This window comes from Zea mays, chromosome 9 (assembly GCF_902167145.1).
Source record: "Zea mays cultivar B73 chromosome 9, Zm-B73-REFERENCE-NAM-5.0, whole genome shotgun sequence".
NCBI classification, from domain to species: domain Eukaryota; kingdom Viridiplantae; phylum Streptophyta; class Magnoliopsida; order Poales; family Poaceae; genus Zea; species Zea mays.
The window spans coordinates 130223590-130228717 of NC_050104.1; the positions used below are offsets into that span (position 1 = coordinate 130223590).

General features: G+C 45.4%; 1 long non-coding RNA gene across 4 annotated transcripts; it reads right to left on the bottom strand.

Annotated features, from left to right (window-relative positions):
• Positions 1–247: 247 nt before the first annotated feature.
• On the bottom strand, positions 248–4224 carry LOC103640281 (uncharacterized). 4 transcript variants are annotated; one of them, XR_002265287.2, is made up of 4 exons: positions 2541–4223; positions 2256–2425; positions 1536–2136; positions 248–1412 (listed from the first exon to the last, which is right to left on the bottom strand). It is a non-coding gene; the product is annotated as an uncharacterized lncRNA (long non-coding RNA). The 4 variants fall into 4 exon arrangements; XR_002265288.2 differs by having other exon boundaries at positions 250–545; positions 2023–2136; positions 2541–4219; XR_002265285.2 differs by having other exon boundaries at positions 2256–4224.
• Positions 4225–5128: the final 904 nt, after the last annotated feature.

A 5128-nucleotide genomic window follows, 5' to 3' on the forward strand; every position in this document is an offset into this window, starting at 1 on the left:
AGAAGCATCGTATGCCATCTATTTAAGTTAGTATAGACTCTAAGAGCATCTCCAACAGTGTGTTAATCAACGTAGTGTTTGGTTCAGCGAAGGTAACGGTATAGATAATGTAATCACCTACGGAAGGAATTTGTTAGCACTCTTTGTTTGGTTGCCAGCGGAAATGTTTTCAATTCCATTCCTGTGTTTGGCTGGAACGCCAGTGATAACACGAGCAAAGGAGCTTAGATCAAATCCAATATTCCAGATTTCAGACTTTGTATTGTATATACCCAAGATTTCAGATTCAATAATTAAGAAATTTAAGATTCCAGATTCGAAAATTCAAAGAAAATTAGAAAATTAACAATGGTGTAACAAGACATGCATCTTGTACTGCATCACTAAGCACTCGCCGACTGTGCAAGCTCCTGTCCGAATGTACTGAAGCAAGCATCGCTAAGACCACAAAATGCATGATCTTCGCCTTCTTGTTCCACTTTCAAGTCTTGAGTATGCAAACTTCTACCTTTTTCCACTTTCCATCTGCCTCCTTTCCTCATCCTCTAAAAAACAGGGTTCCCAACATAAGAAAATAAAGGAGAAGCATGCTATTGTCAATCAAACAGCAACAGGAGGCATATTACAAGCGACTTATCAAAAATGCAGCGAGTTAACATGATCTTAGAAACTAACAAATACTATGTACTACTTACTTACTACTACTACTGCTAGGCAATAGAAATAGAGAAACTAACAATGGAATTAAGCAACTAGGCAATGGAATTTAAAGGGGCAACTAAGCTGTGCAATGGAATTAACCAACTAGAAACTAGCAAATACTACTACTACTTCTAGGCAACCGAAGAACTGAGCATGCAACAAATATCAAGCATGTGTAGGATGAACTCTCTCCTCAAAGTCTCGTAAAGTGTTAGAAGCATGCTCATTTGATCTGGTGTTTTCACAAACACAGCTGCTGCCTTGATCTGTTCAGTCCGGGTAAATCCAAGCTTGCGTAGCTCTGCTACTGCCTTATCCCTTAATTTTTTCTTGAAGTTCAGCCTCGCGCTCCATAACCGCTGTCATTTTTCCAACATTCATAGCCACACCCTTTAGATCACCTTGGACTTCATTTAACATGTCCAAAAGAGGGTCACTTGATCCACTCTTCTCCTTCCCAGATGTCCTCCTCCTCTTCACACTTGATGATGCTGAATCAGTAGACCACCTAGGGGTTCTATAGATCTCATGCCCTCCTCTTCTTCATGATCATTACCATACCCAGTAGCAAGCTCTTGTTCTAAGTTCCCAACGGCTTCATCAATCCCTTCCGCACCTTCACCGGTAGCTATATCATTTCCATATATGGTCGACAATGCATCAAAATATGGGAATGCGACGTCATATAGGCCTCTAGCTTCAGGATGTTTCTGCAAAATAAAACAGAGCAAAGGATCAAATTAAGATGCTACCATTAAGCCAAAATACATCACATAGAAATCAAAATGCAACACAAGTAAATAAAAAATAAATTACAAACGCCAAGGACATACCTTGCAATGAGCTTCATATTGACTCCTTTCACATTGGATCATCTTCTTATTGTCATCCCAGGTGAAGCCACTATTTTTCAGCATTAACTTTATTGCTCCAATTTTTTTTTCTAAAATTCCTAACTCTAGAGTCAATGTGTGGAACTGCAGATATCCCACTATTTGGTAACCTTTCAGCAAGAACAGCCTCAAGTGTAGAAGTATATCCATTCTTGAAGCCTCATTCCCCTTTCCACCTTGGATCCGAAGACATCTCATACAAAGCTTTAATTAACTCATCATCCTCAAAAAGCTAGAAATATGAAACTCATACTATGTGCCTTCGAGCAATTATAAAAAAAAGGGGTGTACCCAGTGTCGTAGGCTTCCCGCACTGTGCGGAGTCTGGGAAAGGGTATCTTTAAGCGTTAAGCCTTACCCGCATAATATGCAGAGGCTGGGACTCAAACCCGGGACCTTCCGATTATAGATAAGCGTCAATCCTTACCCGCATAATATGCAGAGGCTGGGACTCAAACCCGGGACCTTCCGGTTATAGACGGTAGGCTCTACCGCTGCACCAGGCCCGCCCTTCTTGCCCTTCTTACCTTCGAGCAATTATCTGGCCTCAAAATAAATTTCCACAAGAGTGAGTTATATTGTTTTGGAAAAGCACAAAATGACATAGATATCTATAAGGACATCTTTAAATGTAGGGCAGGAGAATTCTCCTTTAATTACCTTGGTATTCCCATTCAGTTTAAGAAGTTAAGGAACTCGGATTGAAGGCGAGTTGAGGAACGATTTGAAAAGCGCCTGAGTAGTTGGAAAGGCAAACATCTCTCTATCGGGGGCAGATTGACACTAATCAACTCGGTGCTCACTTGCCTGCCAATGTATATGATGCCTTTCTTCGACGTTCTCAAAGGCGTGATGAAAAAAATTAGATTACTTCAGATCCCGCTTCTTTTGGCAAGGAGACGAACATAAGAAAAAATATCGACTAGTGAAGTGGAAGATACTCACCCAACCTAGGAACCAAAGTGGTTTAGGTCTCCACGATTTGAGGATTAAAAACACAACTATGCTTGGTAAATGGCTCTTCAATCTTCTGAACTCAGATGGAATATGGCAACAATTGCTTCGAAATAAATACCTTAGATCAATCCCTCTATCCCAAGCAGAATGGAGGCAGGGAGATTCATATTTTTTGTGTGGCCTAATGAAGATCAAACATGAGTTTTTCAGTTTTAGAGCTTTTAAGGTACAGGACGGCACACAGGTCCGGTTCTAGGATGACATCTGGTTGGGATCTACACCCTTGAGAGCCCAATATCATTGTCTTTATAACATCGACAGAGCTAAAAATGCCACTATTGCCCAGGAACAACTTCACCATTCACCCGTGACACACCACGGCCCGACCATGCGCACAAAATGGCAGCGCAGGTGAGTTTCCTGGGCGGTGGTGTTCATCCCAGCTTCGCCCGCGACGGGACCTGGGTTGGGCACGACGCCATGGGTTCGGAGGACAAAGAGGTCGCGGCTAGGTCCTTTATGTAGAGGTGGGCGGAGGTAATCAGTCGGCCAAACTGACCCCGAGTTCCCCGGCGGCCGGTGAGCGAGCGAGTCGCGCGAGGGGAGAAGAAGACCCAGCCACAGGCGCCCACCAAATCCCAACGGATTTCGTCACTGGTTCAAGCTCCGCGGAGATCTCACCAGGAAGAGAAACAGCGCCCAACAGAAAAGTGGATAAGGGAGGAAGGAGTTCCTGACGTCCGGGCCCCACGCGACAGCCAAGTGGGTTCAAGCGTGCATGTGTGGCTGAGGCGCTGCGACGTGGAGTGGGCCGGCGGGCGAGGGATACAGCCCAAATGACCGTGTTGTTTATGTACGGGAGATGGGCCGAGCAGCGACTTTGGGCCCAAAACGAGGTCTGCCAAATTTTCTTTTCCTTTTCTTTTATGAATTTTTCTGCTTTGTTTTCGATTTCAAGTACTCAAACCAAATTCAAATTCCCCTTTTGATTTCTTTCAGATTTGCGAGTTCCAAAATTAATAATGATGTAAATATAATCCCTACTGTTTTTCATATTATTATTTATTTTCCTTGTTATTCACTTATGGAAGAAATAAATAGTTGCACTAGAATCCCATTTCTCCTTTTCTCATTTTATGTCTTCATTTAAAATCGGAGGTCTAATTCATGTTGCCAATAAAATGCATTACTACAAAACCTTTGGCAAAAGGTCAACCTCCCCTCAACTATTTATTGGTCTCTTAATTTTAACTTAATATTATTGTTTAAACACGAGGAGGGAGAGTTCTAATAGATTTTCAAAGGTCTTCACAAAAAAAATATTCTCACAACACTATTCTATATTCTTATTTATTTATTTTATTATTTTATGATATATATTATTATTATTATATTTTTTTCCTACTAAATTTTAGGGTTTACAGTTCGCATGGCCAAACTGATTATGATGTGTCAGATTGGGTGAATGTTAATGCAAGTCAAGAAATGACATTAGTGAGAGATTGGATCGTTGTTGTTGGAGTATGATTGATGGAGTGTATGTAATGTAGTTAGATGTAATGAAGTAGTTAGATGGATGTTAATACATTTATGTAGTGTATTAATGATGTAGTGTATGTAGTGAGGATTAGAATTAGGCAAGTGAAGATTGCTGGAGTACCATTATGTTGTAATGTATTGTGGTACTGAGTACTCTCTGGTACTAAGTAATCATGTTGTCGGCGTTTCGAGGCCGGGGGGTCCCTGGGCCGACGAGTGAAATGTCGTCGCGTGCCCCAGCCCAGATGGGTCGGCGCGAGGCCGAGCGCGAAGGGGGGAAGTGAGGTGGCCGGAGATGGGCGTGAGAGAGGTGGAAATCCCGCGGCCTTCGTGTTCGTCCCGTGCCCAGGTCGGGTGCGCTTGCAGTAGGGGGTTACAAGCGTCCATGCGGGAGAGGGAGCGAGCGGCCTCACGCGAGCGCCTGTCTCGTCCTCGTCCCCGCGCGGCCAACCCTCTGTAAGAGGGCCCTGGTCCTTCCTTTTATAGGCGTAAGGAGAGGATCCATGTGTACAATGGGGGTGTAGCAGAGTGCTACGTGTCTAGCGGAGGAGAGCTAGCGCTCTAAGTACATGCCGTCGTGGCAGCCGGAGAGGTTTTGGCACCCGGTTCGTGTGGTGTCGTGGCCGTCGGAGGAGCGCTGGAGCTTGGCGGAAGGACAGCTGTCGGGGCTGTCGAGTCCTTGCTGACGTCCTCTTGCTTCCGTAAGGGGGCTGAGAGCTGTCGTCATCAGGGAGCGTGCGGGGCGCCATCATTGCCTATCTGGCGGAGCGAGCCAGATGGGACGTCGGTCTTGTTCCCCGTAGCCCGAGTCAGCTTGGGGTAGGGTAATGATGGCGTCTCCTGTCGACGTGGTCGGTCTGCGCCCTAGGTTGGGCGATGCGGAGGCTCCTCCGAGGTCGAGGTCGAGTCTGTCTTCCGTGGCCGTGGTCGAGTCCGAGCCCCTGGGTCGGGCGAGGCGGAGACTGTCGGCTGAGGCCAGGGCTGAGTCCGAGCCCTGGGGTCGGGCGAAGCGGAGTTCGTCGTCTTCCGGGGCTTAG